The sequence below is a fragment of the Prosopis cineraria genome, unplaced genomic scaffold (genome assembly GCF_029017545.1).
Source record: "Prosopis cineraria cultivar Desert tree isolate PC_DT_omini unplaced genomic scaffold, ASM2901754v1 PC9, whole genome shotgun sequence".
NCBI lineage: Eukaryota > Viridiplantae > Streptophyta > Magnoliopsida > Fabales > Fabaceae > Prosopis > Prosopis cineraria.
In genome coordinates this window covers 2,560,409-2,575,455 of record NW_026555340.1, presented here as the reverse complement: position 1 = coordinate 2,575,455, position 15,047 = coordinate 2,560,409, and positions in this window count along the sequence as shown.

Genomic DNA, 15,047 nt, shown 5'->3' with positions numbered 1-15,047 from the left:
ATGTTTTTCCCATAAAAAGACATATTTGCCCTTAACCACACAGACTATATATAATAAACAAATATTGTGTTCTTCACATTTGGACCTTGTCATGTTCTTTACAAATATTATGTTGTATATACATTTAGGAAACTTTGTACATTATTGTCCAACTTAATTACACAAATTATGTATAGTAAATTGACATTGTGTTCTTCACATATGGACTACGAACATTGTGTTATACATACACTTGAAAAACTAACACATTTGGGGCAAATACATCTTTTCTTGAATAAACATATCTGCACTTTGGGGCCTTAGGCTTGTAGAAATAATTCAAAATGTATTGAATTTTAGATGTAATAATTTCTATTTCAGGGGCTTAGGAGGGATTCTTCCTACCGTTTTTTTAATTCTCCACAAATTTCATTATCACCAACGTGACTACAATATTTCTTATAATTTAGTCATTAAACAATATTTTTTTCTCTTCTAACTTTTTTCATTCGAATGTGCTTTAGTGATATTTTATAGTTCTTAGGGGTTGCATGGTGTGAGGAAAGTAAGAAGTAAAACTTCTAAAAAAGTTGTAATTTGATTCTTTTTATTAAACAATGTGTATATATACATATATTAAAATATAAAGTAAAATCCTAATGGGACCGTTTTATTTAATTAAAATCCTCATAAATTTTAAAATATAAAGTAAGTCCTTTAAGTTCTTAATTGATATTTTCATCTAATGTAATATGTTTTCGATTGTAAAATTGGAAGAATAAATTGCAAATTCAACAAGATAAAAATTAAAAATTTGAAAGACAAAGTTGAAAATTCTTGAAAATATTCAAATTTAATCTTGTTAGTCGACATTTGATGAATTATCTTAGTTACTGAAATTTTATCTCACCTATGGTTACCATTTTTTTATAGGTTCTAATGTTGGGAGCAACAGAGGGAAAGAATCAGGCCAAGATTAGTAGATCTCTTAATAGCCTATAGGGGTTGGTGAAATGAATTTGTTTAATCTAAACAATGTTGTATATGAGTTGCCATATGATTGTATATGCATATAATTGTTGATGCGCTTGTGTGTGTGTATTTGTGTAACCTAGCCTTGTAGTGTGTGTATTTGTGTTTTGAGGTGAATTTTGGTAAATGAGGGCTATGATACTATTTCAAATGCATGTTGATGTGAAAGTGTGGGAAGTTTGGCCAAGTGTAGATAAATGTGTGTGTGAATGTGAAATGTTGGCCAAGTGTGTGATAAGAGCAATTTAGTGTCCAAACCTGTGTATATGTATGATAATGTTGTTGTAAGTGGTCAATCAAGTGGTAGATGTTTTTTTAGATGTGGTTAAGGCCTTAAAAGTGGCTAATGATACTTGGTTGAAATTAAGGTGTTAGGGTGAGCGAAAATGACTTAAAACAGTCATTTTGCATTCGGATGTCAAATTTTCAAACAAAATATCATATTTAAATGAATCCTATGTCATTAGTTAGATTTCAAAATAAATTTCACGTGAGCGCTTAATTTACTCCAATTGAATTTTGTATGAGAAAACAACACACTATAGATTTTCATATCAGAAGTGCTATTTAACAGCAAATTTTGATATATGTGCTTGTGATGTAACATTTGCCTCGAGTGTTATTCAAAAATCACACAATTCAAATAAACTAAGTGTGGTTAAGAAGTTGATCCTAAAACTAACTTAGGAAACAAATCATTTAAATCAATAAAAAAAATATATCATCACAAAATAAACATTTAAAGCCTTTAAAAAAAGTTATAGGTTCTACCTATAGCGTATGGAAGCAAGCTAAGCGAAAATGGGGTAAAAAGATGCTGTCATGACTGCAACATGACAGCACCTCTAAATTAAATTCTGGAGTGCGCCGTTTCTCTGTCTAGCATCTGATCAACATGATTCCAAATCCTACATGAAGATTACAAAAATTTTTACTTGTGACCTAACTTTTAGAGAAATCCAACGGTCGGATTGAGATTTGAACACCCGGATGCAAAAGTATAGTTTTTTTTAGTAAAAACCATTTTCAAAATTGTCCAAATCTCATCCTAAGGGTCACAAACTTGTGAGAACACTTTGGACGCATCAAATATGACTAAAAATACCAATTAGAACATTCAAATGATGGAAAACTCCCATACATTAAAATTTGACCACCTAGGTGCCATTTCCCAAAATGAACCCTAAACCCCCAAAATGCACAACTCATACAAGAATGGTCAAAAATCAATCCAAATACCATGTATTTATATAAATATACATGCTAAATATTTTCACTTGGCTTAAAGCTCCCTGTGGGGCCCACGCACCCATTCTCTCTATCCAAAGTGTATGCTTGCCCTTAGCATATAATTTGCAATGCAATCACTTTGCAATTGTATGTAGAATCACACATATTCATATTTATACACCAAAATAAATATTTTCTTGTAGTGAAAACTTGGTCTATCAAATGAATCCATCAAAACTACATACCATAACCAAGTTTCCTAAACACAACACTACAAGCGGGAAAAATTCATACACAAGCACACAATCCACACATATGCACATATATGTATAGTCACATCCTACTGGCACCCTAACCTAAATACATTACAATATACTTGTTCAAAAGAAATGGGTTGCAGTTCTTTACAAATCACAAGCAAACCCCTAGCTTTGCTCCTTTCCTCGTCCACCACCGGTTCCTTCGCCTAGACCTAGAAATATTGAAAAGAAAGGGGTGAAACAACTACAGTCTCAGTAACAGAGAAATTGATATTCCTTATTACAAGGAAAGCCATAGTCAAGTAAATAAATAATAGATTCAAAATAACATATAATTAATCAATTAAAATGTTTGAATGCATGAGATAGGGTGATATAGCCTTTCCTGACCAACAAAATACCCCCTGGCACTCTTTAACTTGTAGGTAAACCTTGTACTCACTATACCTCCACATGAAGCCTGACTTACTCTCCATGTGAGGGCTACCTTGGCCTAGGCACTCAACCTCACACTTTATATGCCGGATTTCCTCTCCTACAAAGAGGTGTCGAATACTCAATCTACTAACCCCTTTAGTGTACTGAGCTCACAATACGAAAGGCAACACTGAGTACTGACAGTGAGCCATAGAATATCACAAGACCACATCTCCCTATTGGTGAACGCCCCTCGAGATCATGCCTCCAACCCTTTTTCTACCTTTCCCGAGTATTGACCACTTCAACATTCAAGGTAGAATAACACTCATAATTCATCCCTTAAGCGGTTTCTTAGCCTATCTAAGGTACCAAACCTAATTGTACTTCCCTAAGTGCAACTTCTCTTTTTTTTTATGATTACAATGCATGCTAATAATCTTATTTCCATAAGTAACATCATTATTAAATAGATAGTAAACATAGATGCATTATCATTAAAGCAATACCCCATAAACCCTTCTAAAACACATTTTATTTGCATACAATTGTTTCAAACATGTAATGCATGCTAGATAATATTATCTACTCAAAAATAGCTAAACAAAGCAATAAAAAATATAAATTGCCTTATTACCTCAACCCTTTGGTACTAAAAGGGTTCTCCTTGTATAAAAAAAGACTTGGCTTGTTCCTTAACTTCTCAATAAGTTTCACCAACAATTTCCTACAACATATAAGTGATCCACATCACTTTTCATGGCAAATAGCATATAAGAAGACTATAACTCATACCACACAACTTGGGTCAATGAGCCATAATCCGTCCCAATAGTTCATATATTAAACCAACCATTCACATAATATCACTTAACCATCAAAACCATTTATTAGCCACCACTAGGTCAATTTTCAATTCATATAATTTTTAATCAATTAAAAACCTTCACTTAGTATCATCAACTTTTACCATTAGCCCTTATAATGAAAACCAAACCTTAATTTAAATCTTATTGGGCTCAAATAGTAAAATTATAACTAAATCAATAGGTTTAAACCATTGAGGAGCAAAACCAACCTCTTGGGTTTTGACTTTTGCCCTAAAACTTTATTTTTCATCCAAATACCCACTTAAAACATTAGGGTATCATGTAGAAACTCAAAACAACTTCCTAAGGACCCAAAGAACCTAAAGCTTACAAGAATAAAGCCTTTTGGATTAAATCTTAGAAATTTCTTCTTCTAAAATTGAAGAAAACAAAGAGGGAGGAAAGAGGATTAAAGTAGGGAGTTTACCTATTGTGTAGTCGAGCTCACAACGGCCGCAAAGCTTCATGGATCCAAACCTCACTCCCTCTCTTCCTCCTCTCTTCTTCCTCTCACTCTCTCGTCCATTTGTTTCTTTCCTTTGCTCTTTGTTCTATTTCATTTCTGTGTTCAGTTTCTCTTTAAAATGCTGATCTAACACTTTAAAAAAATTACAAGAAAGGGCCCAATATTGGTAATTTTTTTCATAGTTAAAAATCAAATAAAACCAAACTTTTGCTTAGGAAAATTTAAACTTTGGACCTCTATCAAATTATTCTTAATTTTAATTTAATTATAGATATTTTATTTTAAAATAAATTTGAGTTTTAAAAATTTCAGAATGTTACACGTGACATATGGCCCAATGCAACCTGAAAATGTTGTTTCACTTCTGTTTTCTTTGTGTGCTTTGTGCATGCAACTTTATGCTCCTGTTGGGTATAAAATGAGAACTTCAAACAAGTTTAGATGGTTTTCCAAAAGATTTATTATGGGATCTCAATTGATTATGGTTTTTCATTTTAAACCTATGTGTGAATTTGTGTATTAATACGTAATGTCAGAAGGGCATTATAGCCCAAATGCCCACATATATGTATTTTTTTTAAGAACCAATTGATTTAAATGACAATGCAAGAGAGTGAGGAAAGCACACTCACACTGTCGCAAAACCACATTCAGTGCTCATCACCCTATAGGGTGATATGGGCCTTTCATTTTTTTCTCAAATAATGTCCATCATTGATTTAATATTATTTTTCAAATATATTTATTAAAAATATTTATCAAAAAAATAAAAATATATAAAAAAATATAATATCAAATACGTACTATTTTTTATGCTTATTAGATGATAAATATCATGGTATTCATCACCTCTAATAAAATTTAGATAGTCCAAATTTAAAATTTTTATTTTTATTTTATATTTATTAAAATAAAAATATATAAAAGAATATAGAAATCTTTAATAAATCTATTTATCACCAATTTGGTCAACAGATTTAATTTAGATAACTCAAGTTAATATTAATTTTTAATAATTTTTACAAATTAACTATCAAGAGATATAATCCGAAAGATTATATTTAACTATAAATAGTACTCCTTCTATTAAAAAATATAAAGTATTTTTTGAAAGATTGGATGTTTAAAAATATAAAGCATTTTAAATTTTTTAAGGTGTAATTATTATCTTTTTTTACAAAAGTGCCCTTATTAAATAGATTAATTTATATTTTTGTGTTGTAAAACACTTTATTAAATAGGGGTAAATATGAAAAGATAGAGTTAGTTTAAAAATAAGTAATTACTTTATTAGGGGTAAGATTCAGTTAAAAATGTCTTATATTTTTAAATAGAGGGAGTATTTTTTTTAATATTATAATAATGTAATTTTTATTTTTGATAAAGAATATAAAAATATTAAAAAAATAAGGGTGATACGAAAATCTAGAGTGCTTCGTTGCCTTCTGTTTGCTTTTTTGTTTGTTGCTTTTTGTGTGCATCTTGTTGCACATCTCGCCAAAGCCAAAATGCATCTTTGCCCCCCTTTTTCAGCTGCTTGAAGCTAGTTCAGTTGCTCGAGGCAAAAATCTGATCTTTGCATTTCTCTAAGTTGAGTATTGGTTATTTTAAATTTTTAACTCTACATTTTTTTTATTTTATCTGAAGTTGAAATTGGAAGGATGAAAGCATGAAGTTAGGTTTTATAGCCTTAATTTTTATTTGAAGCTAGGTCCTCTCTCGTCTGCATTCCTGCTTGTCCTATTAATTTTTAACTACTTTTTTCAATTTTATCTGAAGTTATAATTGACTTTCTTTGCCACTGAATTTGTTGGTTCATTTCGTGCTTCTTACTCAGCTTGTCTGATGGTGTTGTCGGTTCATATTGTACACCTTATTCAACTTCAACTTGTCTAATGCTACTGAAATTTTAATTTCTGACTCTATTGAAATCTGTTGATGCTGAATTGTTTTCTTTTCATGCTTTTTCTTTAACTTATCTAGTGTAGTGGCTAATTGATTTTATTTAATTGCCTTGTACGTCTCATTATATATAGTTAAAAATGTCTTCTAGTTTAAAAGAAACATATTGAAAGTGGGGGTTCTACTTGTAGTAAAAATGTGGGTGTTATTAGTAGTAAGGTGGATGACAAGTTGTGTGCCAATAAGGTGGGTAATGTTGCATTTGCGTCTCATAAGAGCAAGGAAAATCTATTTGTCTAGTTAGTTTTGGTAAAAAAACAACTTCTAAACAAGAAGAAAAGAGGGCACTAGTAAATATATCAATAAACAGAATGCCAATACACAACAATTCCAACATTGCACAACACAATCCAAAGCATAAATGATCAGCATTATAGTTCTTTTAAACTAAATAATGTGTCATCGGATGTAAAATCTAGTTATTATAAAAATCAATTATATTAATCAATTTTTTACATAATCAATTATACCTAATTAAAATCTAAACACATCCTTCTTGAGGAGGGGAAAATGCATTTGCTTAAGGGACTAACATTTTTTCAACCCTGTAATTGTTTGAACAAGTCATCCCAAAAAAGATAAATGATCAACATACTTTATGGGTAGATCAAAATGGCCATTACCTTTCTATTGAAAGAAAGTCGGGTTCGAAAAAAGGAGAATTACACACAAGGCTCATATAAGAGTATTAATTATTACAAGATCAATTAACAATTGAATTTAGGAAAATAATAATACACTGTGTTGTCAATTATTTTAATTCAATTGTTAATAAACGTTGTAGTAATTAATTTTTTTATATGAGATTTTAATGTAATTTTTCTTTCAAAAAATGCTTTAAGTAAAAGAAGAAGAGAAAAGATGTTTTTTTTTTTTTGTGGATGAATGCCTAGATGGGAAAAAATAAATTTTTCCACAAATGGACTTCTTGGACTTTCTTTGACCAATTTCAATTCACAAGTCACACCTGATGTTGAACCACTTTTATTTGAAATAATAACTAAAAATTGTGAGAATAAGATTATGCACATGTCATGCAATTTAAGAAGAGGACAAAAGAAGGAAAAAAACAAATAAGTTACTATAACTATTGTGAATACTGTATTTTATTCAGACATATTATATATTTAATAATAATAATAATAAATTTAATCAAAAAATATAAAAATATAAAAATAAAATTTAATCCTTTTTAGGATTATATTTTCAAAATCAAAAAAATCCTTAATTAATAGGTTTAATTTTATTTCAACCTAGATAATCTTTTGTTGGTTAGGATCTTATTTCTTTTAATTCATTAAAAAATAACCAAAAAATACAAAAATTAAATTTAATCCTTTTTAGGATTATATTTTTAAAAAAATCTTGCTTGAGTCTTTGAAAAATCTCTCCTAAATTATCTCAATCATTCAAAAATATTGGGAATCAACTTTTCAGAATTAACTTTTCTCTTCTTAAATCTTATTTTTTATTAGAGTGTGTGTGTGTGTGTGTGTTAATCTAATTTTAAAAAAATTAGAAGAAAAAAAAACATTAGGTTGGATGAAACGCCCAGTAACAGCAGACAACCTCAAAACCCAGTAACGGCAAGCACAATTCTTTAAAGCCCTGTAATAGCAAGCACCCTCAAAGCCTAGTAACGGTTGGCACAATTCTTTAAAGCCCTGTAATAGCAGGCACCCTCAAAGCCCAGTGACAGCTGGCACGATTCTTTGAAGCCCTATAACAGTAGGAACTCTAAAAGCCCAGTAATAACTAGCATGTTAAAGCCCTGTAACAGTAGGCACCCTCAAAGCCCAGTAATGGCTAACATGATTCTTTAAAACCCAGTAACAACAGGCACCCTCAAAGCCTAGTAACGGTTGGCACGATTCTTTAAAGCCTTGTAACGGAAGGCACCCTCAAAGCCCAGTAACGGTTGGCACGATTCTTTAACGCCTTGTAACGGTAGGCACCTTCAAAGCCTAGTAACGATTGGCATGATTCTTTAAAGCCCTGTAATGGCAGGCACCCTCAAAGCCTAGTAACAGTTGGCATGATTCTTTAAAGCCCTGTAATGGCAGGCACCCTTAAAGCCTAATAACAGCTGACACAATTCTTTAAAAGTCCTGTAACGGCAGACACCCTCAAAGCCCAGTAAAGGCTGGCATGATTTTTTAAAACCCTATAACAGCAGGTACCCTTAAAACCCAATAATGGTTGGCACCTTTAAAGCCCTATAACGGCAGGCACTCTCAAAGCCCAGTAACGATTGGCAAGATTCTTTAAAGCTCAGTAATGATTGGCACGATTCTTTAAAGCCCTGTAACGGCAGGCATCCTCAAAGCCTAGTAATGGCTGGCATGATTCTTTAAAGCCTTGTAACGATAGGCACCTTCAAAGCCCAGTAACGGCAAGCACTCTTAAAGCCCAGTAATGGCTGACACTCTCAACGCCCAATAACGGCAAGCACCCTTAAAGGTCAGTAACGGATGGCACGATTCTTTAAAGCCTTGTAACGGCAGGCACTCTCAAAGCCTAGTAACAACTGGCATGATTCTTTAAAGCCCTGTAACGGCAGGTACCCTTAAAGCCTAAGAACAGCTGACACTATTCTTTTAAAGCCCTGTAAAGGTGGACATCCAACCAAGTCCCTTGGAACATAAGCAATTCATCCCCATTAAGGTTTTGCTTTGTTTATTTCCTAAATAACATTTCATTTTTAACCCTTTGTTTTGTTTTGTTTTTGTTTTTGTTTTTTTTGTTTAGTTGTAGTTAGCTAAGAGTTTTACCCCGCCAAACAAAATACATGTTTCTTTCTTGATTCATTTTTAAGATAAGAATATCATCTTATGAAATTCTCACTCAGAAATCAAATGAAGATGGGCATCTAGTCAACATATATTTTGTTGGGATCGTTTGTCATTTGTTTACAACATCTTTCTTTTTTATTTTATTTGGTCATTTCCATTTACATCACATTGCTAAAAAAATTATTTTATTGTGTTTGTCATCCAATAGTCTTACAACATCCTTTTATATTATTTGGTCATTTGCATTTACATCACATTGTTAAAACTAAAAAAAATTATTTCATTGTATTTGTTATCTAATAGTCTTACATTCAATCATATCTTGTCATGTCAGGGGCAATTAGGTCTTTTCATAAGTATTGCATGGCCGATCAAAATACATGTTCTATCTTTATTTGTCATTTATGTAAGAATTATAAAACACACTTTTTCATATACTTACATAAGAAACAAGTAAAGAGAGATAACTGTGAACACTGTATTTTGTCCGGGCATATTTTACATTTAATAAAAATAAATAATAAATTCAACCAAAAAATATAAAAAACAAAAATAAAATTTAATCCTTTTTAGGATTATATTTTCAAAATCAAAAAAATTTAATTAATAGGTTTAATTTTATTTTAACCTAGATAATCTTTTGTTGGTTAGGATCTTATTTCTTTTAATTCATTAAAAAAATAACCAAAAAATATAAAAATAAAATTTAATCCTTTTTAGGATTATATTTTCAAAAAAATCTTGCTTGAGTCTTTAAAAAATCCCTCCCAAATTATCCCAATCATTTAAAAATATTGAGAGTCAACTTTTGAGAGTTAACTTTTCCATCTTTAAATTTTATTTTTCATTAATATGTGTGTGTGTGTGTGTTAATCTAATTTTTTAAAAAATAGAAAGCAAAAAATAAAATACATTAGGCTGGATGAAATGTTGATCCATTAGCATTTCATTACAGCCTTAAGAGGCTTTTTCCAGAGCCACAAATGTAGATAAGGCAGAGAGGAGAGATAGATACAGAGAGGAGAGCAGAGCAGAGCACGCACAGAGACGCACGGGCGAGTCAGGAAAGAAGAGGAGAAATGAAGAGCGGACGAAAATGCACATAGAGAAGCAACCCAGGCAAAGATGCACACACCGCGACACAGCAGAAGAAGGGGAAAAGGGTAAAAGAGAGAGATGCACGTCATTAGGAAAGGCAGAATAGAGATGGCAGTCTGAGATGGAAGCGTGTAATGGTAAGTAATCATTTACTCTATATAAAGCCTGGGATCTGAGAAGGATAAAGAGAGGAGAGGATTTCTGGAGGGGAACGAAGAAGGAGAGAGATTAGAAAATTTTTGAGAAGAATAGACCGAGAGAGGGGGATTTTTCTGGAGGAGGACGAGAGAAATTTCAAAAAAAAATAGAAAGCTTAGACTGAAGGATTGAGTGGATTTTCTAGAGGAAGAACCGAGAATCAATTTGAGATTTTACTTCTATTTGGGGAGAGAACATGAGAAGGATTGAGGAAGAAGAGGATTTTTGGAGGGACCGAAGACCAATATCTCCTTCCTGCAATCGGTTTGAGAATCAAATTTTCGTGATTTAAATTATTGCTTTGCCTTTTGATTCCACATCATGTTCTACTCCATGAAATTTGATTTGCTTTAGGAATAGAGTAATTCAAACTAAGTGCATATTTTTAGGATTCCACATCATTCAAAGGGATTGTATTGGTGTTTGTTTCATTCAGAGTTGTATGGATTAAAAGGTTAAAACCACTTTCTCGAATATTAATCAAATTTACTTGTTGTAGCCTGATGATCCTATTATAGTAGCCGATCGCTCTAGGTTTTGATGAATTATGTGTGCTTGTGGGGTGTGTTTAAGATGCCAACTAGAAAAAGTGACACAATAAATTAGGCACCATCTGGAATTTGTAGATATATATTGCTGAAATCTGGTCCTACGTTATGAGTTTAAATATTTAAAATCGTTAGTATGCTTGTTTCATGATTTGGCTAATCTTGGAGATTTTTTTTTAAGAAGTTGTAAATCGTGTGGCTTTGTTTTTTTTTTAAACAATCAAAATGTTATGTGGAAACACTTAGATAATAAAAGTTTGATGAAAATAAAAAAACTGGGTGAAGTTTATGGTTTTAACTAGCATATGCTCGGCTTTAGGTAGCAAGGTGTGGTTTGAATTCATTCTCCCTAAAGGTCGAAGTATGTATGTGTTTTACAACATTTTGGAGTCTTTAAAATTTAGGAATTAGCCTTTATGATTAATCTCAGAAGTTTCACTTTATGCTATTTAAACAATGTTAGCTTCAATTAATTATGTTGTTGTTAACTTAAGGGGAATGCATTTTTTTTTAAATTACAATTCTTTGCTTCTTGAACCATAATTACAAAGATTGCTAGGCTACTTTGACAATTGAACAAGTAAGACCTAAATCTGCATGAATTTGACCATGTATTCTTAAATTTTGTGCTTAATAACATGGCTTCAATTGTCTCAAATAAAATTAGTTGTGTGAAGATTTTAAGAGTCTCCATAATCGATTAAAATAATTTCATACCATGTAAATTAATAAGATTTTATAAGTATGAGAATCAATCTTATATAATAAACATAGGCTCCAATGGCCTATCATTCAAATTAACTCTCCTTTTTATATATACAATTTATTTAAGTTTCAAGTAAAATTTCAAAAAAATCTTCATAAAGGCTTGAATTAATCACATTATCGTGTAGGATAATAAATCCTGGCAGATATTGTGATTCTCAATTTGTATAGAAATAAATAAATGAATTTTGTAAATAAAATGATAAACATTTTTTTAATTAATTAAATTAATAATTTTTGAATTATAATCACATTTACTAATGAAATTTTTAAGTCATGTGAGATTTTTAAATCTCTGTAAACTTTTAAAATAATTGCATTACCATGTGAGTTAGTAGAGCTTCGTAGGTACACCGATTATAATTTCATATAAAATGTACATCACATGAATAATAAATTTGGTAAATTAATAAAAACATATTTAAATAAATTTAATTTTTTATTGTGTGAGATTTTAGAATCTCCACAGATATTTAAGATAATTATATTACTGTATAAGTTAATAAGACTTTGCAGGTTTGACAATTAAGAGTCTTTAAAAAAATGTAAATATGTATATACACACTTAAAATATATTATCAATACTTAAAAATTTAAGTAAAATAAATTAAGTTATTAAATTCTTTTATCGTGTGAGATTTTAGAATCTCTGCAGATATTTAGGATAATCATATTACCGTATAAGTAATAAGGTTTTGCAGGTATGATGATTAATATTCTTTAGAAACACATATATATGCTTAAAGAAATATATTAAGTCACTAAATCCTTTTATCGTGTGAGATTTTAGAATTTTCATAGATATTTAGAAGAATTGCATTATCGTATGAACCAATAAGGTTATGCAAGTATAGCGGTTAAATTCTCAATCATAAAATATAAAAAAATAATTATAAACTCTTTTCTTTTCTTATTTTAGAATTTTAAAATTGAGAAAATAATTAAAATTAAATTATTCTTTTGCAATTTAAAACAACCATATCAAATTTCCGAAAATTATTTTATCCGCAAAATAGTAAATTATTTTTAATCAATTTCTCTTCAAACAATATTTTAACCAATAATTTATAAGCCCAAACTACGTGGACTTTAATCCCCATTACAGGGTACATAGGCCTCAGAGTCTGATTCTGAGTCAAATTCTCTCTCGCAAATAAATAAATATTTCCTACGTTATTATTATCATTTTTTAAAACACATAAATAAAAAAGAAATAATTAAAATAACTTTAAAATTATATTAATTTAGCACAACAAATTTCAGGTAATCGTTTTCACGAATGGGTGTTGTGGGATACCTAACACCTTCCTCACACTCAATCGACTCCCGAACATATTTTCTATTTTTGCAAATCATCCTTGCCTCCTTTAATTGATTTTCCAAGATTGATCTTAAAATTTTGGCAACGACTCTCGTTTCATCTTGTTCTCACCTCGAAGGTCAAAACTTTCACTCTCTCACACCGTTCGCGTCGCATTTTCGAGTGCGACAATTATGAAGAATTATTATTTGTGATATATTCATATTGATATTGATAAGCCCAATTGAATTTATGGAAGGATATCACGACAATGCATAAGAGGATTCGATATTGATATTGATATTTGTTTTGGGGTAGTGTATCCTAAATTTGCGTATTGTGCATTTGTTTTCTCAACATTTAAAAATAATATACTAGGATTAAAAAAGTTAACTATTAATTGACTCAAAAAATTATAAAAAGGAACTTTAAAATTGATGGAAAAGGGTCCATAAAAATATAAATAAGTATTTTAAAAAAAATTAATATTAATTACGTCCCTAAAATTTATAGTTAGTTAAAAAATACATGTATTTCTAAATAATAGATACACTAGTTAGAGTTGGCCCATTTAACTCATAATATTAAAAAAATTTAAAAAAAGAAAATAGGAGAAAATTTTGTGGATATAAACCTTATTTAACATCACTTATTTAGCTGAATCAATTCTTATATTTTGTACAAATATTATAAATTAATATTTTGATACATTTAATATGAATCATGAAGGAATATCAAATTGAAACTCATTATTTAGACATATTTTTTAAAAAATTTAAAAAATTAAAAATAAATAAATGGGTTGGCAAGATGGTCTACTTAACCTGTCAACTCTCAAGAATTAGATTGGATTGGGTTTTTTCAACCCATATAAAAATAGGTTGAATCTAATCCAACTCATATTTCTCTTAACCCATATGAGCCAGCCCATATAATTTAGGTTAGCCCATATTCTCACATCCACGCTTTATTTGGCTAGCCAAAGATGCTCACATTAGTTCTCAATTATTAGATGAATCACCTTTTGATTGCTTGGATAGAGGCAGTAATTTGGGCTAAGCCCGATAGACTAATCCAAATAAGCCCCAAAAATTTTAGAGCCAGACTTAGAAATTTAAAAGATTTTTTTACTCCGAATTTATTCTGGCTTCCCGAATAAACTTGAAGAAATTCAAGCCAAGCTTGGGAGCGAATGGGCTTACCCTGAATATCCCAAATTCCTTTTTTATTATTAAGAAAATAAAATAAAAATAATAAAAATTGAAATTAGATAACAAAATAAAAAATAAAATAAAATAAAATTTAATAATTTAGGTATTCAAGCCAGTCTATATAAGCTTGAAAGCCCAAATATTAGAATCGAGCTTGACTATATGAGTTTTTTTATATGATAGAATACTTTAAGTTTAATTCGAATAAGCTTGATTTAAATAAGGCTGGCCCATCTAAATCACCATTATACAGTTGGGTGCTTAAAGTATTATTGTCAAATGTTAAAGAGAAAAATTTATATATCTAATATAATAAAATAAGGGGGAATGCCATGTAAAAAAGATGGCTTAGGTGGCTCCTTACTCATTGTAAGGAACAAAAGCGGGGGTAACTTGGGTCATTCAATAGCCAACCTTAATAAGTTTAAAAAATTTTAGGATCAATTTTAGCATTTTAGAGAAAAAAAAAAAACCCTTTGCTTCGAACTTATTCAAATTCATTGAATAAGATTGAGAAAATTGAAGTGGCTTCTCTCCATTTTTTTTCTCTTCACTTTCTCGCAATTTTTCATATCAACCATTGGGTCTATTTTTGGATGGTTGAGATTCAATGTTTTATAAAATTAATTTTTTAATTATTATTTAAACATTAAATTTATGAAAATAAATAAATGAATTTAAGATATAATTAATTTTATCTAAATAATAATTCAAGATTTAAGATTATTATTAAAAATAAAAATTAATTTTATAAAATATTAAAGTTTAATTATTAAAAAAATTGATGATTAGGATGGAAAATGAAAAGAAAGTAAATAAAATGAGAAATGGAGCGAAGCTAACTCCTTCAGTGTAAAAATAGCCGAACTAATTTATTTATTTTTTAATAAAAAAATCGAATTAAGTGTAAATTGACTTGC